Source organism: Marmota monax, unplaced genomic scaffold (assembly GCF_021218885.2).
Source record: "Marmota monax isolate L192 unplaced genomic scaffold, Marmota_monax_Labrador192_F-V1.1 WCK01_AAM20220418_F8-fsc00026, whole genome shotgun sequence".
NCBI lineage: Eukaryota > Metazoa > Chordata > Mammalia > Rodentia > Sciuridae > Marmota > Marmota monax.
In genome coordinates this window covers 3515576-3540241 of record NW_026693108.1, presented here as the reverse complement: position 1 = coordinate 3540241, position 24666 = coordinate 3515576, and the positions used below count along the sequence as shown (strand labels likewise).

Here is a 24666-nt window from a genome sequence, read left to right as displayed (position 1 = left end):
TGGTCAAGATGTCTAGGTGACCTCTCTGTACTTGCCATGTGCCCAACACTGTGTATGGACTCCTGTGCTGGACACCAGATGGTCCCTCTCACTGAGAAAATCATGAAGCAGTGTGTTTATGCCTCCTCTTCTGCTGCCTTGAGTTCTGCCCTCACAGCAGCTCTGCACTAAAGGTTACTTGGCTGTTCCCTAGAGCCACCTCAGGCGACTGCAGAGATCTTTGCAGCTCTATTCCACAAGCAGTCTCCATCTGACACCAGAGGATGGGGACCATGGCTGTGTGTGTGTGTGTGTGTGTGTGTATGTGTACCCCGTCTGGGTCCCTCTCCCTCCCTGTCATGCGAAGACACCCCCCCACACACGTCCACATACAATGTATCAGAAATAATCTCAAAAAAGTATATGTAATTAGTATATTTTCAAGTTAAACATAGTTTTTATTTTTATTTTATGTATTTTTTGTATGAATGCATCTCCTGATAGATTGACTGCTTTATGCTAGGGCCCTATCTTAGTCATAGGTTGGTATATATTATGGATATTAAATAAATGTCTTCAGAACGAATCTTGCATTGGAGGTTCACAGCTGTTCAATTTGAAGTGCTATTTCTGCACAACAGAGACCATAGCCAAACATTTAAATGTATATTAGGTGAAAAAGAGGAGTGGGGGGAGATGAGACTTTTTAGTGACTCTTTGCATTTCTTTCAATACTTCCTTATTAAAGGGGGATTTAATTTCTTCTTCATTTTCAATGGCATAGCAGAGGAAGTGAGATCACTGCCTTAGTTAGGTGGAATTTTGTCACCATCTCTCTGAAATGAAGGAAACCAGTCTAGAATAATATCACAAAAAACATTGATCCATAGAGAGATTATCCGTTTCCATAGAGCTTGAAAGAAATAAGCCAACCTACTGCTACATCAGGAAATGGCGCAGTACGGAAGGCCCACCAACCAGGGGTTTCGTAGGCCCCCAAGCAAGGTAGCCTCATCATAAAGGCAGAGCCCAGAGCTAGAATGTGGTAGATATCTGGTTTGTCCCGATTACAGTATCAGAACAGATCATTCCTGGGCCAAGGGGAATTCCTCATACTCTACTGGTTACATTCCTATGCGAAATGTGTCTTTTCTGTTCATATCCCTCAGTCTCCACTGTTAAAGAATAAAAACCTGTCAAGACAAATGACTCTAATATGCAAAAAGAAATATGGTCACCACCAAAACCTTGGATGAAAGAAGAGAGAGGTGTCTATTAACATCATGCTACTTATTTGAACAGTATCCCCCAGTTCTGAAATCCAGCAGGATGATCTCTTGAGACGTGTATAATGACGTTTCCTTGGAATTCTTGGTGGATTCCAAATTTACACCGTGGTGTCTGGCCTTGGTATCGTTGTCATTCCAAGTCCTCCAGCCGAGCTGGAGCAGTGCCCTAGGAGAGGCTCCTGTGTCGACTGGGTGCCACAGTGTGCTTCTCCATTCCCTTTGCTGAGCTGCTTGGGTGACTCTCAGTGCTCGAGGGGGACAGAACAGATTCTCAGGCTGTGGCCTTCAACATAGAAGTAGCTATTTAAAGTCCTCAGTTTTACCTTTTGGCATGAAAGTCTAAAGTGCTGACACCTTGGCCCTTTACATAAAAAGTTTGCTGTCCTCTGTGCTAGACTGTAAGAGGCAGGCATGGCCTCCAGCAGAAGGCTGGTCGCCCTCTGCACTTCTGCATCCACTGTGTGGAGGAGTCTGCTCTTTTCCTCCATCTCAGTGACTTTCTCTCGTGGTGTAGGGCTGAGTCCCTGAGTGCTGAGATCCTTTACTGATGGGGGGCGAAGCCAGCTCTTACCAGTGTATTCCACAGAACAAAAGGACCTGGATCTGTGGCTCTCAGCAGTGAAGGCTAATTTCTCTCCTCACTGTGTTTGACTGTGGCTCAGAAGTAGCACAGCTCGGCCTAAGTCAGTGCTGGTCTTAGTCTGTGCTTCAGATGGATCTAAGGCCCAGCCTGGAGCGAGGACATGCTGCTGCTAAGCCAGAGGGAAAAGAGGGATAGGGAATCGGCTTATGAATCCTGCTGACATGGCGCCTGTCATTCTCTGCTCTTCCCTGATTAGTCCCAAGACCACAGGGTGGAGAAGGAGCCTGTTCGCAGGAAGGTTCTTCTAGCCCCGTGTCTGTTGCTGTCAGAGCACCCCAAAACTTAGTGACATCAAACAGGACATTTTTTTTCCTATTCCAGGGTTAAGTGGGACTGGTGGGGCAGGTCTGAGGTGACGTCTTTCTACAGCTGCACAAGAGGCTGGAGTCGGTCCACCTGACTGGCTGCCTGGGTGTCTTCACCCAGATGGCTGGTGTCTCTGTGTCCCCCCTGGCCCTCCTCTCTAGCAGATTAGTCTGGACTTCCTACTTTGGCTCAAGGTCTCAAGGGACAAGAAAGGAAGGTTTACAGTCCTCCTAAAAGCCAGGGCTGGAGCTGCTATAGCAAACTCTCCCTGGGTTCCATTGGTTGAAGTTCCAGACAAGCGCTTTTCAATGGGAAGGAGGCCACTGGTAGCAGTGGGGGGCTGGGGCCCCACGATGAGCTAGCACACCCTTCCTTACACAGGGAGAACCTGAGCAGGCCACCGTGCTGGGACTTTCCAGTAAATGTAGAGTTAGTTCAATATGGAAAACTATGTGGTTTTTTTTCCAAATAATAGAAGTGAAATAAAGAATCCTATGAGGTCATGCTGAAAAAAAAAGTGATTTTTGAGAAGTTTCTTTAATACCCTTTCATTAATCCATTTTTTCCCAATTGGCTGATCCACTAATGTGCCATATTTCCTTTCCTTCCCTTCCCTATCCCCACTCCCCTCTCCTCCCCTCCTGTCTCCTCTTCTCTTCTCTCAATTTCCATCTGCCTGCAGGATTAGGAAGGAAGTTCTGGAGTGTGACTCTAGATCCTGTGTGGTGAGCTCCTGAGTCATGCTCATGGCTCATCTGAGGGTTTATTTATGGTCAGCAGGGGGAGTAAAATACATCATTGAATGGAGGGCTTACTGTTTAATGAGGTGAACATATTTGGAGAGGACAGAAGACTTGTCCAGTAAAGGGAGCAGGGAATTGGGTATTTTGCTTGGCATGGGGAGGGACCCTGAGCTATGTTTGGGGCTTGTTGTGGATGAAGCTCCACTTAGAAGTATTCTGAATCACTGAGCTGTTTAAATGACACCGCTCTTGCTGAAAGGCCACACCGTAAAAGAACGTAGCCCTGGCATTAAATTGGGTGTGGGGCGAGAGGAAGACAAACTTGTATTTATTGGATTGAAGCTAGTAGGCAGCAGCTGCCCCATGAATAAGACACCCTCCAGAGTGGGCACTTGAGCTGAACCTTCTACAAGTCCCCCGTGTTATGTGTCGGTTAAGAGAAACGAGAGTTGATAAGGTCAGGAGATATTACATCTTCTAAAAGCCTTCACTGGCAAAGGATGGATGTTCTTCAGGGTACCTTTGCCAGATCTAACTGTATTCTTTCTGCTGAAACTGCTCTGCAGGAATGGATGGATGTGTGGGGTTTAATGAAGCCGGGAAGAAAGAGGGCTTACAACTTTTCAGTGAGTATAAGATATGTAAAGAAGCTTACCTAACAGGCTCTCCAAGTCCTTTCAGTGTGGACATGACTCAGCGCATCTCCCTTTATAATTTGTTATACTGCTCCGTGGATTATGGATCAGATGTCCCCCCACAGTGTACTTTAAGGATTTGCAATTTTTTTTTTTTTTTTTTTTTTTTGCAAACAGGGAGAACTGCAGACTCACAGGATATGTGGGCTGTGATGTACCTGCTCAGCCTGGCCTTAGGCAGACAGTGTGCAGGCCTGGTGTGAAGGAGTGGGAGAGGCAGGGCCCAGCGCAGGCATAGCCGCAGGTGGCTGGGTCTCACCAACGGGCAGCCAACCTGTGATGTAGGCCAACTCGCCTCCTTTCTGATAGGGAAAGGAGGGACCAAAACTCTTGAGAAATGGGACAGGGAGGTGACTGGAGCCTGCTTTTGTGGTCTGGCTCAGGTCCTTGTTTTCACTATTCCGAGTTTTTAGCTCTCCACGACAGTACCCCTCATTCATCCTCCTCTCTTCATTATATATTCATTCACTTCTCTTTGTTCTCATATTTTATTGAGTCAGGAAGTCAATATGACTTGCGAGTCCCCATCAGCTGTAGCATCGTGGTCAAGATCCCTGGTGCCAAGGATATCTACCCGTGGTGGGTCAGCTCTGAAGTCCTCATTCATCGTTCTGTTCCTGATAGAACCCTTTAAGGTGACCACTGGCACACAGCTATCAACTGTTGTATAAATGATAACTGCCACATCTTTGATTAATTTTTCCCTAAATGATACTTATCGATGTTTACGAGACACTGGGTACTAGGCCGAGCTCTTTACAAGTGATATCTCATTCAGTCCTCATTGCGCCTCTGCGGGTTCTGTTGGTACCTGCACTTCTGTTGTATAACTGAGAAAACTGAGGTTCCAAGGAGTTAAGTGCTCGTCAAAGCCTCACACCTCATCCTGAGGGGGTTCCTAGACTCACAGCGTACTGATGCTGACCTCATTCCATTAGCTGCTCTTTCAACGGCTGAGCTATTTCTTGGTGCTTGGTTGCCATTAGGATCCACAGGCAATGGCCCCGACCTGCCAGAGCAGCACTGTGACGCCAGAGAAGGAATGAAGTTTCTGGAGATTCATAAAATTCAGGAGTGGTTCCTGGACTCTGGATCGTCTTTGCTCTGTTGATTTGAGAACAGTCCAGTGACTCTGTTGAGTATCTTGGACTGCAGCCAATCCCAAGCTCCTCTCCTGCCATCTTGCAGACTCCTTGAACCGCAGCAGGACAGCTGGTGATGGAGTGAGGCTGGACGCCTAATGATCTCTGGAAAACTAGTTCAAAGAAGTCTAAGGAGAGTGCTGTTTAAAACAGAGACTGCTCTTTTCACTTAAAATATGTGAAAAGTAAGAATAAAAAGTCTTTCATAGCTGGATGCAGTGGCACACACCTGTGATCTTAATTACTGGGGAGGCTGAGACAGGAGGATCACAAGTTCAGGGCCAGCCTGGGCAATTTAAAATAAAACAAAAAATAGGAAAGGGTGGGGGTGTAGCTCAGTGGTAGAGAATCCCTGGGTCAATCCCCAGTACCACACAAAAAGTCTTTCATAACTTCCTAATAACCTTGGGAACAAATTCCCAAAGCTGACCAGCCCAAATGATTTAAAATGAATCCCCTGAGCAAGCATTCAGTATGATGCAAATGAAACCAGAGTGCTTATTGCTATTCCAGTAAATTAGAAAGCTATTTGCAACATGAGTTCAACATTTTGACAATTGCATTGTATTTTTAATGCAATAATAAGGTCCATAAAAAACTAAATCACAGAATTCTGAATTTTGAGCTTGTAAAAATAGAAGAAAACAACTTTTTTTTTTCAATCAGTATGTTCACAAGCAGCCGAGAATACTGTTTCTTTTCCCTGAAGACACTAATTAGATTAGACCACCTCACCTTCCCTCAGGAAGCAGGAATGGTGAGGAAGTGGTGCAGATGGCCCTGCAGTTCCCTTCCCTACAAGTGTCCTTGCCTAATCCTGCATTCTCTGCCTTCTGGAACCACTGGACTCACCCTGGGGACCCCAAGCAGCTGGGGTGTCTGTGCCCTGGTGGGCATCCTCAGTCTGTCTTCCCTCCCCTCTTGAGAGCACCCACTGCTTCATGGTGCAGCCCCGGAGACCACTGGTGGGCAGCAGAGGCTTACTGGCCCAGGAGGCCTCCCTGGTTGGTGTCACCCCCTATTCAAGGCTCTGAATGCGTTCTACTTCCAATACCAGGCCTCACCCAACTCACTCATTGCTCAGCATGGCTGGCTCCTGAGACGTCCTGCACCATAACAGAGGAAGATCTTCAGATACAATAAAGGAGCGATTCTCATAATGAAATCCAGTGGCCTTGATAGCCTGCGTATTTGACTGTAAATCTTCTTCCATGATTAAGTTCCCTGTGACAAATCAAAGTTCAGAGATTAATGCTCCTTACAAATTAGAAGTCCAGAGATAATACAATTCCGAAGGACTTGAAATCCCAAATATGATTATGGTGCCTTTATGACTTTTAAAGTCTAATGTTCTATAGGCATTGGTTAAATAGTCGTCTCCTGCTCATCCTTTCCATGTTGTCACTTTGCTTGGTTGTAGCTGAAGGTGTCCAGATGTCTAGGTGTAGCTGGGGTCTCCAGCACTGTGGCCTGTGCTGTCAGTCCCTGTGTTCATGTGCGTGGCCTACCATATCAAAGTACTGCAGACGGGGTGGTCGACACGAGAGAGACGTCTTCCCACGGTTGATGTCTGGCAGGGACTCTCCTGGGTTGCATATGACTGCTTTTGAATATGTCCCCACGTGACCTGGTGGCCATTCCTTGGTGCTTGCCTGGGGCAGGGAGGAGGGCCTTGGAGAGGCAAGAGGAGACTAGCTCTCGGTCATCCCTTCTTGTAAACCCACTGATTCTGTTAGATGGGGCCCCACTCTTACAATCGCATTTAATCTTAGTTGCCTCTCAAGGGCTTCACCTCCAAACACTGGGAATCAGGACTTCAATGTATAAGTTTTAGAGGATCACAGATATTCAGTCCAGAGCAGTCTTTCAGGGCCTCACATTCTGTGTTAATTCAGTGGAGTATCTTGGGATCTTCATGCAGAAAGTCCAATGAATAAATGATAGATATAATAATTCATGCACTAATCTCATACCCACTAATTTAGAAATTGGTTCCTGGGCTGGAGATGTGGCTCAAGCGGTAGCGCACTTGCCTGGCATGCGTGCGGCCCGGGTTCGATCCTCAGCACCACATACAAACAAAGAAATTGGTTCCTATTCTCTGGTGCAGTGTACTACCAGCAGGGCTATTCCAAGACACTTTGTGTTTACTCTAATATTTCACATTACCAAAGACAGGTGACCATATGGTATATTGACCAAGTCAGGCACGTTCTATAGTGAGACAGGTGTTGTTAATAACTGTGCAGACTCTCCCTGGCAAACCAGGACATATTGTCCCCCTGATGATGCTCTTTACCCTGCTCCTTCTTATAAGTCTCATCTTGCTGATTTACCAGGATTGCTCCTCTGCCCTTTCCAGTGGACTGCAGCTCTGGTAAGGAGGATTGGCAGTGTGGTGCCTGGCACATCACAGGTGGCCCGCAGGTTACTGGCTGGATGAACTAGGTGTGAGTGGCCAATGTTGAAGTTTTCTGTACTGTTTCATAGTTGAACTCTAAATGTTGAGCGCAAGATGCTATGTTTATTAAAGTTCCGTGCCAAGCGTGTTCATATGTCGTGAAAATAGTTGCTGCCATTGTCTTATCAGTTAAGAATGTTTGATTCAGCTAGGCTTAAATATTTGCTCTTAGGGTGGCCAAAGAGACTTCAGTATGACATAGTGATCCCATAGAGCTCCATAACATTCTCACTCCCAAAACACATTCTAGACCCTTCTCTGAGATTTCTCATCTGTGGTAAGCATACAACATGCATGGACAGGTGCCTTTATTTTACATTGAAAGGAGGCTACATTTTATGTTTCTCAATTTTTAAATGCTTGATTAGCTGAAAGCATTCTCTGTAATATTCTAAAGGTAGAGGGTCATTTTAAGTGGCAGAAATATTTTTAAGAATAAAACATTGAATCACAATAGATAGACACTGTATTGATGGTCTCCTCTTCAGTGAAGAAGCTATTTTTAACTACGGAAGATTCACATAGCTGACCCACTTTTCAGTATTTCTACAAAGTACAGAACCTTCTTTATCTCCATTTTATTCACCTCTGTCTTATAAACTTGAGAACTTACTTTTGTGACAACTTAATTAGTAAATATTTAGATTATATGAAAGATGCTCACTTTTAGAGGCATTTAATTTTGGAATAAAAATCACTAGTTTTTAATCAAGAAATTCACAGTTTTAAGCAAAACCACATCATTTACTAAGTAATAAAAATGGTAATGAAAACATAGTTTTAAAGTATAAACTAATAATCTTATAACTATCTCCCCACTTATAACTAAAAATATGTATTTCTGCTAGGACCTCAACTACTCTATCTATAGTTTTCAGAACTTGGAGAACTTCAATTGGAAATGAACTTTAAGCATATTACAAAAAAAAATAAATTTGAAGAAGGAAGAAGGCTTTTAAAGAGTGACGACGTGAAATTTTTCATTGTTGTAGTGAGGCAATCAACAGGAGAATATAAGGACTGATGCAAGGATGTCCACCAACGAGGACTGGCTAGAGAGCTAGGGAGCTCAGCAGGGTGACATTGCTCCAGCTCCAGCCACAGTGACACTAAGAATCAAAGCCCCATGGACTAACAAGAGTACCCGATGTGGCTCACAGTCATTTTCTCTCTGTTTTGAAGAAACTTCTGTAAGACCTCTGCAAGGCTAAGAAATAGAAGTAATCATTATACACTAAAGCTAATTAATTAACCATGATTTAACAATACAATAGAACAAGAAAGTTAAGCCTGTATGTTTTTCAGTAATGAGCCACTTTTTATTCAAAAGTGACTTTATAGGCAGCTGGGCACAGTGGCACTCACCTGTAATCCCAGCAGCTCTGGAGGCTGAGGCAAGAGGATCACAGGTCAAAGCCAGCCTCAGCAAAGGCAAGGTGCTAAGCAACTCAGTGAGACTCTGTCTCTAAATAAAATCCAAAATAGGGCTGGGGATGTGGCTCAGTGGTCAAGTGTCCCTGAGTTCAATTCTGGGTACCAAAAAACAAAACAAAACCCGCAGTGACTTTATAGAATACCAGGAAGAGACTTGTAAAAGGAGGTCATTGCAGAAGCTACTTAAAAATTGACTGGTCCTGCATTTGAGGCAGTGAACAGAGGACAGTGCAGGGTTAGGCCCCACACCCAGTGCCTTTCAGCAGTGGCTCAGAGCGGCTCATCCTCCCACCTGGCTCAACAGCTCAGAGCTCCAGGACTTGCTCTCTCTCACCCTGCAGTGACCCTTGCCCCCCTGACAGCCTCTATGCTCTGAGAAGAGGAAATGCGCTCCCTCAGTACCCTTCCCTTCTCCTCTCGGGCCCCCTGGGTTCATGTGTCCCCTTCCCCGTCTCTTGGCTTTCTCTTTTACAGTCTCTGAGAGTGGCCCACCTCTACAGTTCCTGTCATGGCTTCCTCAGAGAAAGCAGAAGGCGAGTCTTCCCCTTCAGCTGTCAAGGGAGTAGAAGAGATTGAGAGTGGAGGGTGCGTGTGCTCTTCTGTCTCTACGTCATGCATGCTCGTCACCATCTGAGCCATCAGTCTTCTCATCTGTGGTTTTACTCTGTATTTCACTATCACTAACCGTGTCCTGGATCTTTCCAGGCGCTGGTTGTCAGCACAGGTCTTCTGCGGTGAGCTTTCTGTTCAAGCATCTTGCTTTATGAACATTGTCCTGGGTTAACTTTTAAGAGCTCTCTATGTACCCTGAAGACACATCTGCAGTAGTTATTTACTTGGCGAATGTTTCCTCCAGGAACGCGTCCTGTCTTCTGTGTTGCCGAGAAGATCAAGTGGAGTCATGATCAGTTCTTTTCAGTGTTTGGTAGACTTTGCCAGTGGACCCTTTCAGCTACGGATAGTTCTTATTTGGAAGGTCTTTAAAGACGAATCCAATGTAGTCACATGCTCCAAGAGTCCGCATGATATTCCGGCCTGGTTGTCTTGGTAGGCTGTGGTTTTGCAGAGCTGATCATTTCATCTAAGTTCTGAGTTTGTGGGAGTTGTCCTGAGTACTTCCTTGCCCTTTTCATGTCTGCGGAGTGGGCAGCGATATCCTGTCTTTTGCTCCTGAAATTGACAGTTGCGTTTTCTCTCTTCTTTGCCTGTCTTGCTAGAGTTTTAATCAGTGTATTTATTTATTCAAAGAAACAGCTTTTGATATCATTATCTCATTTTCTGCTCAAGTGATTATTTAAATCATTGTCATTGGTCGCAGCTCGTACTTTATTACTTCTTTCCCTCTTCTTGTTTTAGGCTTACTTAATTTTGCCTTTTTTTTTCCCAGTCTTAAGGTGCAAGTTTAGCTTAGCAATGGGAATGCTTTCTTCTGTTCTAAGGTAAGCATTTAATGCAGTTCTCCCCCATCTGATTAAGCAGCACAGAGCAGTGGTGAGTTCACCGTCCTCCCCTGTGTCCTGGGCCCTAGAACCAGGAGCTACAGCAATGGCCCAGAAGAGGCGTTGGTGCAAACAGAGACGGGGAGAAGAGGCTTCTAGTTCATGCTCAGGGGCAGGACATGAAGCTCCCCCAGGAAATGCCCTGTGGGCTCTTTCCTCCCCTCTCTAGCCCCACCCCAAGCAATGCTGTGGCAGAGGGCCCAAGTCACCTAGCCCTCCCTAACAGGATGTGGTCCTAGGGCACAGCAGCCCCTTTGCTGTCCCCTTCCTCTGTCCGCCTTCAGCATGGCCGCAGATACAGATGCAGCCAGGGTGAGTCCCATTGGAGAAGAGAAGCCCCAGGAGTCTGGCAGAAGGACAGGAGCAGGAAACGTGCAGCCAGCCTGGGAGGCAGGAGGAGTGCTGGGAAGTGACTCTGGTTTTTTATGGACTCGCAGGCTCCCTCCATGCGCGGGGGATGCATCTCATATAATTTCACTTCCTTTTCTCCCCCCAGTTTATTGTTAGAGACTATTTTTTTAGGGCAGTTGTGGGTTTACAGCAAAATTGAGCTGAAGGTGCAAAGATTCCCACAGAGCTGTGTGCTCTGCATGCACAGCCCCTACCATCAAGGTCACCCACGAGAGTGACAGGCATGTCACAATCCACACCAGCATGGACTCAGCACCACCCAGGGTCCTGGGCTGCATGAGAGCCCCCCTCAGAGTCTTCAGTCTCACCTTTGGGTTTGAAAGACTTTTCTAAGAAGTAAGGAAGGCAGTTTAGCCTGACGTGTCTCCTTCCAGTATTTTGTGATGCTGCTCCTCTGCCTTGTGCTATTTCCGAGAAGAAATTGGCTGTCATTCTTGGCAGGGTTCTTCTGTATACAAGACACCTTTGGTTTCTGTGTGCTTTAAAGATTCTCTTTGATTTCTGAGCGCTTTGCCAGGGTGCATGGAGCTGTGGTCCCCGTCATGATTCTTGGGCGTGGCCTACCTCGGGTCCTTGGAGTCTGCAGCTCTTATCAGATTGGGGAAATTTCACATGGATGATTTGTAGAATGTTTTCTCTGCTCTCCTCTGTCGCTTCTCCCTTGGAAACCACACTTTCCCAAATAGCAGGCCCTTGAAGTCGCCCCACAGGGTGCCAAAGCTCTGTTCATCGCTTTTGGTATTATTCCTCTAGTTTTAATTACCGATTTCAGGTTCACTAATCTTTTCTTCTACAAAATCTGGCCTCTGATAACCCAATTCAGTGATAGCTTTGGTTTCAGTTATTACAGTTTTTCTCAACTTCAATTTGGATTTTTAATAAGTTCTTCGTGTCCTTAAGGTGTTCTGTCTTCCGGTGTCTATTAGTTGACTAATTTGATGAGCCGTGTCTTCTGGGCCAGTGCTGATGGATCATTTTCTCTGGGTTATAGATGATATTTTCCACTTGCTTGCCTACTCACTTGGGGCTGGCCACCACCAGCCATCGTGAGTCATGGTCTGTGGGGTGGTATGTGCGCCTGCTTTTCTGTGGGTGCTCTGGAGTTGGGTCAGGGACACCACATGCTGTCTGGCTAATGGAGCGGCACGCCTGCCTTCCTTGTCTCTTTGCCCTGACACTAGTTCCCTCTAATCCATCTGGGTGGTTCTTTTCCCGGACTTATTCACCTTCATGGGCTGATCTGCTCACGACTGCTCTGGGGTTCTCTAATTCTCTCTCTGATCCTCTGCCCTGGAAGCTCCATCTATCTACCATGGCACCCTTCCCTCCCAATACCAAGCCTTCAGCTCACACCTCGGGCCCATTTGGGCTTCCCCTCTCTGTGCTGAAGTCTGGGGATTCCCCAGGAAGTGCGCTGGGGCAGGATGGGGCTGATGTGCCTACACTCTGACCTTAGGGTGGCTGCCTTCAGCACCTGTGGTCTTCTGTCCTGAGAAGCCCTGCTTCACACTGTTTTAGTCATTCCAGGGCAGAGGCTCACGCCAACCACCACGCCCTTCTTATTGATGTTTCCTACTACACGGGAACTTCCTCTATTAAATTATCCTGGGCTATCTTGGAGTACCTACCATCTAATCTCCTAAGAGAGAACTTCCTACAACAAGGTTTTTTTTTTGAACATTTGCATCTTAAGGTGATTTTTACTAGTATAGATAATGGTACACTTTTCTGCTTTGATTATTCAGATTATGTATACCAACTTTTCCTAAACAGATTTATATCTCTCTATAAAAATTAACATAGAGCAGCTGGTATTTTATAAAATGATGATGCTAGACGTGAGTTTGGGATAGGAAGTGGAGGCGAATACTATATTTGTTTGAATGTGCATGGATTTTAATTAAGTTAAAATTAAGCATACTAGAAATTGTTCAGGAAGCTGATGACTTCCAGTTTATTTTTAGGGAAATCTGGGTTGGGGGCTTCTATTACCAAATGGTCAAAAATGCATCTTTAAATGCAGGTTTTTTGAACAGAATTCTGAACATTTTGTACCCACCCCCGCCCCTGCTGAAGAAGAGTGTTTTGGCTCAAGATGAAGTGCCAGCTGCTTTGCCCACAATAGAATTTAAGAGTCAATGAGAAAACTTCCATTCTCTTATTGATGATCTATTGGTGATTTAACCCAGGGAAACCCTGAGAAATTTTATAAATTCTTAAGGTATTTCAAGATCTATACATAACTAGAGCAGGAGGCTGTGCTTTTTCAACAATACCTGCTACTTAATTTCTCATATATTATCTCAGAAATCTCTACAGCAGCCCTTTCCAGCAAGTATTAACATAAACACTTAAAAGACATTTATTGGGTCAGAAATAGGGCTCAGCCTGAAGCCGATGCTCTGGCCTCTGTCACGCGCTGCTACCATTCAGCTTCAGCCATCAGGGACATCACATGCCATGTCATACTAGCAATAACTGATCTGTTTCAAACAAAGAAAAAACATTAAAGGAGATCTTGAAAAGCGTAAGATGTCTACACATGCCTGTGTCTTGCACATTCTCTCCTCGGAATTCCTGCACAATATTTACTGGTGTAAAAGACAAAGTTTTCATGGGAAGCTGCAGATGCACATTCTCAAAGTGATTCACTGGAGTATCTAAGTCACTTAGGCAGGGTCCTACCTAAGATCTGTCAGAGTCGGCCTGCGTCACGCCTCTCCTTCACTTCCTTCTAAGTGTTCTTTCATCTCCTGCTCTAAATCCCACGGAGCGTCCTCTCGGGACCTGAAAGCATCTCCACTGGAGTGGTTCCTTAGAATCGCTGCTGCCTTCCTGCCCACCACCGGCTACTGCTCTAGTGCCCAGTGTGAGAGTCCTGCCCAAGCCAGAGCGTCCCACAGTCAGGTGGGGGACGGCGTGGGAGCACTGTGGGGTGTCCCCAGAGCCAGGCAGGAAGCATGTCACCTGGCCAGATGGAGGGCCCACGCAGGTTCCTGGAGACACCTTGAGCAGTGAGAAATGACCCCCGAGGGAGCTGAGGAGGACCTGAGGTCAGGGGAGGGGCCAAGGCTGCTGAGAAGCAGGAGCAGAAGTGAAGCCAGCAGATCCCTGGGGATCAGAGGAAGGGCCACCTGGCTGCAGGAGAGAGGGATGGGAGCGAAGGCAGGGCCTGTGCAGCTACAGGCATCCGACACATAAAACAACGTGAGAATCTGCTTTTCTTCGTGCTGGATCGGTAGTAGGCCATCTTGGCCCACAGGCCCAGTCAGCTGGCAGCTGGTGTTTTGAATGGGTTTTCCTGGTGCACACCCTGGAACCTGGGTTCCTTCCCTGTTTCAAAGGCAGGGTTGAGTATTTTGGAACAAACCATAAGTCCCATGGGACCTAAAATCGTCACTGTCTGCTTGTCACATAAACTGTCCGTGGACTCCTGAGAGCGATGGCTCTGCATGGTTTCTCATCCTGGTATCTGACATTGGGGACAGACCATGCTTTGTCAAGAGGGGACATCCTGTGTTTATTTAGCTCCTTATCTAGAAGGGGTCAATAAGATGTGCGAGCCAGTTCAAACAATGCCTGACTTTAAGGATTTTTACTCTCTGGTAACAAAATGTGAGCTGCCACCACCTGCGTGGTGTGCCTTGCTTCAGGCAGGGCCTGCAGGCCCCATCCTGTGTTCTGCAGCTTAAGTGCTGTGCCAAGGAGCTGTAAAGCCACCTACTCAAAAGCAGAGGGGCCTCATACCTCAGAGGATATGTCCCTTCCCAGAGGGCTAACCGATGCTGTCCAGCTACTGAAAGGACACGCGAAGGCCGGAGACCTCGTTCATCTTGTGTCTAGTGCCCGGCGGTGTAGCTTATGTGCTAGTGGTTATTGAACTTCTGGGGAGGCAGGAGCCTAGGAGTGTGCCCCTCCAAAGTCATGCTGTATGCTGATGAGCTTAAAAGACAGCATTTCCTGTGTTGCTAATTCATTAATGCCTATTTTAATTGTGTCTTTTTTTGAATTAAGACTTTCCTTGAAGCCCTGAGTGCCTTTCACTGATAGGCACTTACATTTGCATTTCCAAGTTACCTCAAATAGCCTGCATCTTTTGTCACTTGGACCCATCGGTGTTTACAAATAGTGGAAATAAGTAATCAAGATTCAATATCTCAATTAGATGCACAAGTTATTTTTTGCCTCAAAATATAAATATCCCAGAATCTGATTCTTCATGTAGCTAATTATCCCTCCTATCACCCATGCTTCTTGGATAAAAGCAACATATCAGTGTTTACAGTGTCTCACAGAAGACCAATTCCACTCTTTACTTTAAGCTTATCATTACGATGATATGATCCTAAAATATGCATGTCACCTGCATTTCTTGTCTCAGTGTGACATGACCCCGTCACCTGACATGAACATTCACTGCCCCTCATGTTGAGCTCCTCACTGTCCTCGTGTCTATTCTGTCTTTATAAGTATCGGTTGGCTGCATTTTAAAATTGATACTTACCCAAATTAGCAAACGTAATTAAGTTCGTGTGCCAAACCTGATCTTGACTCAACTCTGTCAGTCACACAGTTTCAAAAGTAGATGTTTAAAGGAGAGTGTGGCTCTCCTGGAGCGGGGATCGCTAGTTTTTGTGCCCATCTACTGGCTCACAGACAACTGGAATTTCCTTCTGAACTTGTCAGTGACCTGCTGGCCAAGAGTAAAGGCCATGAGACAGTGAGCAAGCAGGAGCCTCCCATGCTCCTCTCTGAAGTAGGCGTGTCCTTGGGTCAACAACATCAGTCCTGTGGTGGCTCCGCACAACTTTCAGCCATTTTCAAGAATGGCCTTCTCTGTTCTGTAGGGAGAGGAAACGCAGGACAACCTGTGTTGCAAGAAGAGCGCTACCTGTTCTAGCTTTCTGTTCCTGTGTAAAAACAGGAGGTCAGCGTGGCCCTGGCGAGTGCTTGATTAAGGAGCAAATTGCCTTGGGAGTGGGATGATTTCACCCCAGCCAGTAGCTTCAAGAGGTCTCTTATTTGGGCTTAAACAACAACTGAGCATCTGTTCCTCCCAGTTTAACTAAACAAGCTGTTCTTGTACCTGATAAATACAAGCTCTGGTTCAGCCAGTAAATCGTGGAATACATGCAGGCTGAGGAAATGAAGCCCGTCAATTTGCACGTACAGAACTGGCTGTGCTCTGGAGTGTGTGCAGCCGGCTTTGGAGGCAGCAGGACTGGCTCCCGCCCTGTGGCCATTATTTCACTCCACCACATCCATGTCCCCCAGGGGCACAGTTTCTGTGCTCTGTGGTAGAGGGCTGTGGATACTATGTCTTACCCATAGAGAGTTTCTATGTGCAAAAATAGCCTAGGGCTGTATCAAAGGACAGACCTGGAAACGAAATAGATGTGTTGGGAGGCGGCTCAGGAAAGGAACTCTGTGCACATTCCACTCGGAGACAGTTCTGATTTAGTTTCACTTTCATCCATTTATTGAATAAATAGAATGTTGTTACACTGCACAATTAAGATGAAGTGGCAGGCCAGCTCTCAGTAAGGGAGTGTGAGAACACTGTCATGTAAGTCCTTCACAGATGCTGGATTCATTTATCATCTGCATGCTGGTATCGCCTGGTCCCGGGAGCTATAGTATGATCCAGCTCTTTTCTACTATTCACCCGCCATATTATGTGGGATGGGAGACCCCCGCTTAATTACATGAAGTGCAGGAACCAAATCCGCAGGATCAAGGAGAATCTCTGGGCAGCTCGCTTTGCCCCAGGGTCTGGAGTGAGAGGCATGGGAGGAGGTGGAGATGGTGGGAGTGGAGGCTGGGAGGTCCTGGCCTTCCGCACCTACCGCCTCCTCTGGCACCCGCGGCAGCTGGGCAGGGCTGGAGCACACAGGTGGGAGCCACAGACTCCATGAAGGTTTCGGATGATGCTGTGATGGCACCGAGGGCTGTGGCTGGTGCAGGAGTTGCTCCAGAATCCAGTTCCCCTTCTCCATGCAGCGCCTCCCGTGCCCTCTGGGTCTCCACCAGCAGTGTCTAGAAGTTGAGTCTCCTTTTGGAGGCTGTGTTTGCGGGTCTTAACAGATAGGAGCTTGACAAATGCGGCGTTCAGACAATACCATCAACAATGACCTCCGCTCTCGGGTGGGGGAGGGGAAGAGCACGTGAACGGTGGCCTTGATGTAGAGGACTCACAATGAAGGGAGTGGCCGTCATGGAGGGTAAGAGACCACAGGGACCACCTCCACTGTCTGACCACCTTCCCTCACTCAGTCACGACTCTGGCTGCCTTTGTCCTTTCGAGGACAGAGGTGAAGAGGGCAGGTTCTACCCCCATCCCATGTGATAAGTAGGAGCTGTGTCTGACCCAGGGCCCCACAGTCAGGCTGGATGCCAGCTCTGCCCTGGACAAAGCCTCTTCAAAGGTCATCCTGGGGCTGTGGGGAGAATTCACGTTCATATGAGAAAATCGACCTCCTTGCCTGGACCTGAGAGGCGCTTCATAAACCTTCCTTTGTTTCCTTCGTTCCCACCCCCGTTCCAACCCCTGAGAACCGCAAGTGGAAGTTGGGAAGTCCCTGCCCACGCCCACCTCCCACAGCCCACAGAACGCCTGGCTGGAGGCCACGTCCAGGGCTGGCTCTTTCCTCACTGGCCTTCTGCCACACATGGCCACTACCCCCAGCATCTTGTTCCAAGCCCCATGGCAAAGCCAGCTGCCTGGAGAGACCACCATAGTCCTCCCCATTCACCTGCACTTCACGACTGCAGGAGGCCAGCTCCTCAGAGTCTTAGGAAAGACTCAAGGCCACGGGAATGGCCTAGCTACACTTCTATGGGGTGACGACATGTGTCCCCCCGAATGTGCAAGGCGAGGGAAGTCAGCCTTGACCCATCGCATCAGCAGTGGCTGGGTAGGGCAGAGCAGCAGTGCAAAGACTCCTTCCCTTTGTGGAGACCTAGTGGGCCATTGTGAGAACTCTGGAGCCTCATGGGGATCCCAGTGGATGAGAAAATAAACTCAGGCCAAATTCTAGGCCTGAATGTTGGAGGAGGCTCAGCAGCCAGTGCAAGTTCTGCTGGTGTCCCTTGTCTTCATTCCTGTGAATGCACAGGAAGGGGCCCAACCCTGCGGGGGTGTGCATGTTGTGGAGAAGCTTGTGTTGGTGGAGAAGCTCCAGGCACAGGCATGGCGCCCACAGAGGAGCCTGGGGGTGCAGGAGTGGACTGTCCACCTGTGGGCAGGTGGCAGGAGCCGTCAGGGAAGCTGGACAGGGGCACCTGAGGAAGCCTCCCACAGGAGCCGAGCAGCGCAGCTCCTGCTGAGTGGGGTGTGAGGAGACCCCAGTGCCACGGTCAGCCTGAACTAAGCTGCAGTGGCCAGTGGGGTGGCTGAGCCAGAGTCACAGGAAGGAGAGGCCATGTGCACGTGAGAACACAGAAGACTCCTCTGTGAACCAGGGGATCCTTGACAACCTGTCTATTTGCTTTCACATCCTTTTTCTTAAAAGAACAAAGTTGCACATCTTTGCTTTCTCTGACTCATCCCTACTTCTGATCCGAGCCCCACCCTCCTCGTGAGATGGGTGTCAGCTGTCTCCCCAGCCCCAGTGCTGCCTTCTTCATCCTTCCCCCTGCGTGCTCACTGCATGTCAGTCCTGTTGCTAGGCAGCTGTAGGGGCATCCCGCCACTCAGCCTGCCCGATGCGATGCTGGGAATCAACGAGAAAATCACCCTTGTGCACCTGTGCTGTGTTTACTGCAAGAGCAGGGACAGGGAGAGCAACACTAAGGAAAATGTCAATAGAGCCATTCTAGAAGAAAGTACGCCCTCATCCTAAAATGAACATACAGAACCGGGGTGAGTGCAACGTAGGGTTTGTGCTCAGACGTTGCCCGTAAGCTCTGTGATGTTCACTGCCTTTACAGAGCAGAACCTCCAAGGAACGCTGACCACTCATTTCCCCCTCAAGCTGTATGTCATGAGCCACCAAAGCTGAGCCGCGGCTCATCGCCATCTGCTGAGGCCTGGGTGCCCCACATAGGGATGTGTTGCTCCAAGGTCTCGGACACTGGCTTTGACCCTCCAGTCACCGAACCCTTCTGGTCCTGTCCTTGCAGATGCCCTTTAATCCCTGCAGTGCTCCTCACTGCTGACCGCCGCTCGACTCTGCCGTCCCACGGGTGTCTCCCACCATCCCTCTCTGCTCTCCTTCCCTCCTGTCCTCTCCATCAGTCCTTCTAGAACGTTCCATGTCTCTTCCCATTCTCCTCTCATCATTGACTGTCCCCTGTGTTCCTGGGGGATGAAAAGGTAACTGGTTTTCCCCAAACATTTTGTGGTCCACAATGAAGTAAAAACATGACCATAATCAGATGGATTCCATCAGGCCCGGAAACAAGAGGGCCACACCTTTTCTGAGGTCTGATGTTGGCCACAGCGAGTCGTGTTTCACACTGGAGTGCGTGCAGGGGAGTGAGAACCTCACCTCACACACCTCGGGATCTAGCGTTTCCAGGCAGAATATCTTGCCCATAATAGGAGCTCAATAAATATTTCTTGAGAGAATTAAATGGTTAAGGGGTTTCAGCATGCAAAAAAAAAAAGAATTTTTTTGAGAATGAAGAGATAAATTCAATATTCAGCAAAGAGAAACAAATTCAGATAAATTGTCTGAGGTTAAAAAAAATGTTTATTTACATATCTTACATTTTTTTTAAAGAAAATGATTCCCCCACTTCCTGGTTGACCTGTTAAAACCATCAGTTAAAGGCCATCATGTTCAGCCTGAATTCTAAGGTCTCTGCATTAGCTCATTTTCGTCTCCAACTCCATCGTTAGGATATCAAAGCTGCTTATTGTCTGAAACAGTGACTCTTGAAGGGAGAAAAATTTACCCCATCCTTTTCCTGAGGTCCTACTCCATACCTCTCAGTTGTTGCTAGCCTCTTGGTGTCTTCCATTGGGTCTTTCCATCTTCAGTCAGGGACCTCAAAGTGAATTCAGTCTGGGGTGTCTCACTTACGATTTGTAAGATACCATGAGTTTTTGAATTTTTATGTTATCCCAGTCCTGATGCTGAGTGCACTGAGGGGAGTGTCCACCCCCTGGACAGTACTCTATGAACAGTGCCCATGTTAAGGACGTTTTTAGGAACTTTGATCCCCCACCTTTGCTACAGACCAGCAACTCAGGATGCAGAGTGACAGGCAGAAGGGCAAGTCAGAAGTGGGCAGAGCCACAGTCACAAGAAATGGGAGATGCCTGAAGCCTCCCACACGCCTTAAGGCTTGAGTTCCACAAGGACACCAAGGACACCCTGAAAGAAGTGAACTCAATTTTCTAAACAGTCAGCACCAGCCCGTCCAGTCACTGTAAGACCATGGCAGGGAGGAAACCATCCTCAGCTTAGTGACCAGTGACAAAGGAGGCACTGGCCGACACTGGGTCCTTGGCTCCCTCTGGGTTCCCACTGGCCCCGTTTTCCTTCCATCTGTGCAGCCCTGGTCTGGGGAACAGTGTTCTTCCCTTTCCACTCCATCTCAGGAAATGTCGAAACCTACACCACCTCTTGGTGTCATCTCCTCTCCTTTCACCTCCACCCTTCCATCCCTCAGAAAATCCTGTCGGGTCCACAAGCTGGTGCCAAGTCCCACTGGTTCTCACCCCCCCACACACACTGCTACCATCTTGGTTCCATGTCTCTCCCCTGGGCTTGGGAAGGGCCCCCGTGGCTTCCTTGGCTGGCCTGCACCCTGCTGCAGCCTGCTGTCAGCCCGGCCAATTCCACAATGCTTTCAGCACCAGGCGAAATGGCTCCACTCCTCCCCTCCACTCGCTCACCTGCAGGACTCGGAATCAAAGCCAAGTCCTGCCCATCATCTGCAGCCCACGCCCTCTCCCATGTGCTTATCTTTCTGAGCTCACCTCCTGCACCTTTCTCCTCACTTCTCCAGCCACACTGGCCTCCTCGACATTCCCAGGGTGGGCATGTGCTCCCTCAGGGCCTCTGGCCTCAGCCTGGAGAGGCCAGCTTCCTTCCTGTCTGGGATCTGCACACAGTAGGAGCTTCCTGGCTTCCTTCCTCTGAATCTTTGATATAATATCTGGCACACTTCCTTCCTTAATTTTGGTGCCCTCTTTGTGGTAGAATATAAGGACTTAGCCTTTTTCACTCCCCATACATTCTCCGTGCTCAGGAGAGTCCCCAGCACATGCCTGTGCTTAGTCAGTATTGGTGAGTTGATTGACTGAGCTGGAATGCACGGGCCACTGGGACCCGGTTCTAGAGGTGGAGCAAGATGGTGGTCATTCCCCTTGTTCTAACCCAGGCTGAGACAAAACTTGATTCTTACCTTTGATTGTCAGTTGATTCATCTAAGATGGGGGAAGGGTGGAAGCCTGAGAATAGGGGTCTCCAGTGGACCCTGGTGTCCTGGTCTGGGACAACAGCAGTAGGGGGTGTGGGGACCAAGCGCTAACAAGTCCCATCTGCAACTGCTCCTCACTCAGGACCCACTTGCTGCTGCAGGCCGTCGTGGCCCGAGTCTTAGACTGAAGTTCCTGGGTGGTCTCCTCTCAGCTCAGTGATAGAACTTGGTCTTGTTCTCCCACCTGTGGATGGCAGTCACATCCCAAAGACACAGTGACCGAAGTCTCACTGAATCAGGGTATCTCGCCCTGCCTGAGGTGAGGTTTTTGTCTTTCCAGTGGAAATGTCAGAACGATGCCATTTCAAGGTTTGAAAGAACAATATAAAGTGAGAAAAAAAGCATCAAGTGCAAGGTTTTTCATTCTGAGTTGTTAACACTGTATTCAGATACTTGAATTATATAAATCAAATTTTTGGTTATAATTAACAAAGCTCCCAAATGAGACAATTATCAGAGAGAATAAAGAGACGGTTTGAGTGCTTGCATGTCACTGTGTAACTGCCTGAATGGAGGGGATGCTGGGTGCTCCGAGGTATGAATGAGTCTGCATTGCCATGAGCCCACTGTTAAAGAGGCCCAGGGGCCCGGGGGCCAGCAAACCCAGAGTCCTGTGGGAACCTTCACAGTACCATGATGGCCAGCGCTCTTTCCCCGCTCAGTTCTGCATGCTTGCTCTTCTCCTGCACTTTAGGCCCCTCTGGGGGCAGGGCAGGCTGTTCTCACCCCGACTGTGGCAATGGGATGGAGGGACGGCCTGTAGTCGGGTCGCCCTGGGTTCCAGTTCAGCCACAGGTACCCCCTGTGTCCATTTGCTGGTGTTGCTCTAACAAAGTACGGCAGGCTCACCCTAACAGACTGCAGCCTGAACAGAAATTCACTCATACTCAGGAGGCCAGAGGCTGACAACAGGTGGGACCCCGCTCCCTCTAAGAGTGGGTACAGCACTTGCTGGCCCTTGCCGGCTACTGGTGGTGGCCACAGGCCTTGGTCCTCCTTGGTCTGCAGCCGTATCACTTCCTCTTTGGCGGCCACTCCTGGTGCTGGTGCCTCACAGGGAACTTTCCTCTTCTCTAAGGACCTGAGTCATGTTGAAGTAGGGCCCACCCTCGTGCTCTCATAGTAACTCCCACCCTGCAAAGACCCTGCCTCCACAGATCCTGTGCGTTCACCTCCTGGAGAGCAGAACTCAGCCTGCAGCATCACCTCCGTGCACACGGGCGAGGGACTTAACGTCTCTGCCCCCCACCCTCTCCTGTCAGGTAGGATTGTCACGCAGGCTCTCTGCCTCTGTGCAGAGCATGAGTGGTGACGTCAGAAGTGTTGGCATTCATTCCCTGCCCAGGAACTGCCGCTGCCCAACCTCCAGTCCCCTGTCCAAGCTCATGGCCTCTCGTCGCCCATTTGCACCTGCTGCACACAGAGGTGGACGCCATGAGATCTACACGATGGTCACTGACCCTGGAGCAGTGTGTGCACTTTGAGGACAGATAGGAGTTTGTCGGGAAGGATGGAATTTGCATCTCATCCAGAGAATGATGAGATGATGTATCCAGAGAATCCCGGGCTATTGTCATGTCCTCCCACACTGTGAATGTGACATAGGAACAAAGCCTCTCTGTGAGGACAGGCAGAGAATCGCCTCTAGGTCACTGGCGTGGGCCTCGTAGAAGTGGTGCAGCAAAGGCAGAGCCCGAAGCCTCACTTCAGCTCCCACCCCGGCTTCTTTCCTATTCAGACATCCTGTGCTTTTGTATCGCCTGTCCCCTTCAGGCACTGCAACACCACCAACATCACCCAGGCTTGCTCAGAGACGTGCTGCTGTCACGTGGCAGCATCATCTGGTGGTCCCCACTGCCCAGTGCAGTACCCCAGCTCCTGACCCTCCTCACACACTCAGTGTGCCTGTTCGCTCTGCTCTGTCACACCCTGGACATCTCCCTTTCTTTTCTGCAGCCACCACAGTATGGTCAGGATATAACAAAGATGCCACCCTGAAAGCCTCGTGTATAAGAAATCACGTTCTTAATAACCATGAGAAGTCCAGATTGGCTGCTTCAGCCTTCCACACTTACGTGTGCACAGTGTGGGCAAAGTGATGAGCAAGAGGGTCCCTGCCCCAGCCTCTGGCATGGGCTCAGTGTCCAGGCTCTGTTGTGAATGATTTGCTATGGTCATGTCCTCCCACACCGTGAGAGTGACATGGGAGCAAAGCCTCTCTGTGAGCAGGGGGGGCTGCTGTTGACCTTGGTGGAGTTGTCTGCTATGACTAGCAAGATGGTGAAGATTCTCCATCCAGGAAAAATCGTATACAGAGCTTTCAGTGACAACGCTAGGAATTTAAGAAAGGAAATAAGAAGTGTCTTCTGCTGAAGAGTCCACCCGGTGTTATCTTGGTCAGTTCAAGCCACGATGACAAATTTCCATAGCCTGCATACACGGAAGAGGCTGGAAGTCCTAGACTAAGCATCTTCTCACTGCAGCTTCATGTGGGGAAAGGGGAACTCTGGTCCTTACAGTATCTGCTAAGGACACTGATCCATTCAGGAGTGCCCCACCCTCATGACTAGTCAAAGTCCCCTCCTCATGCCAGGTCCTCAGGGGTAGGTGGTGAGTGTGACTTTCAGGAGGTGAACATTCAGTCCACAGCCTGCATTGTGTGCCAGACACCTGGTTACTGCAGCAGGGCCCCAGGTGTGGCCCCTCACTCACCTGCAGAACTGCAGAGGTAAGGCCATTCACAGGGGTCTGGCATGGCTGTCCACGGTGCACGTCCCCTACCTTCACAGCCACTCAGAGGGAAGCGGTGAGTCAAGAGGTACAGGCGGTTTGCCCTGTGTCCTGACCACCCAGAGGGAGCTGAGCACTCATTTTAGGAGATGTCAGAGTTGCTGCTGTGTCCTTGCTCTCAGCCCTGGAACACTGTACAGAAGACACAGGTCCCAGTGTAGGCATTGATCCCCATCAGCTTGCAGACCCACAGGAGTCCACAGGATGCAGTGCACGGGCTGCTGCTCAGCTGTGGCTTTCCTCCTCCTCCTCCTCCTCCCTCCTCCTCCTCCTCCTCCCTCCTCCTTCCTCTTCCTCTTTCCTCCTCCTCCTCCTCTTTCCTCCTCCTCCTCCTCTTTCCTCCTCCTCCTCCTCCTCCCTCCTCCTCCTCCTCCTCCCTCCTCCTTCCTCCTCCCTCCTCCTCTTTCCTCCTCCTCCTCCTCTTTCCTCCTCCTCCTCCTCCTCTTTCCTCTTTCTCCTCCTCTTTCCTCCTCCTCCCCACCTTTCCTCTTCCTCCTCCTCTTTCCTCCTCCTCCTCCTCCTCTTTCCTCTTCCTCCTCCTCCTCCTCTTTCCTCTTCCTCCTCCTCTTTCTTCCTCCTCCTCTTTCCTCTTCCTCCTCCTCTTTCCTCCTCCTCCCCACCTTTCCTCTTCGTCCTCCTCTCTCCTCTTCCTCCTCCTCTTTCCTCCTCCTCTTCTTCCTCCTCTTTCCTCCTCCTCCTCCTCCTCTTTCCTCTTCCTCCTCCTCTTTCCTCCTCCTCCTCCTCCTCTTTCCTCTCCCTCCTCCTCTTTCCTCTTCATATTCTTTCTCCCCGCCCTCCTCCTCCTCCTCTTCCTGGGAAGTCTTGATTATAGTTCAGGTTAAA

General features: G+C 48.8%; 1 protein-coding gene across 2 annotated transcripts in view; it reads left to right on the top strand.

Moving 5' to 3' along the window:
* Positions 1 to 24666, top strand: part of Myo16 (myosin XVI) — a 537302-nt gene that overhangs the window by 420434 nt on the left and 92202 nt on the right. The gene's annotated exons all lie outside the window — the stretch shown is intronic.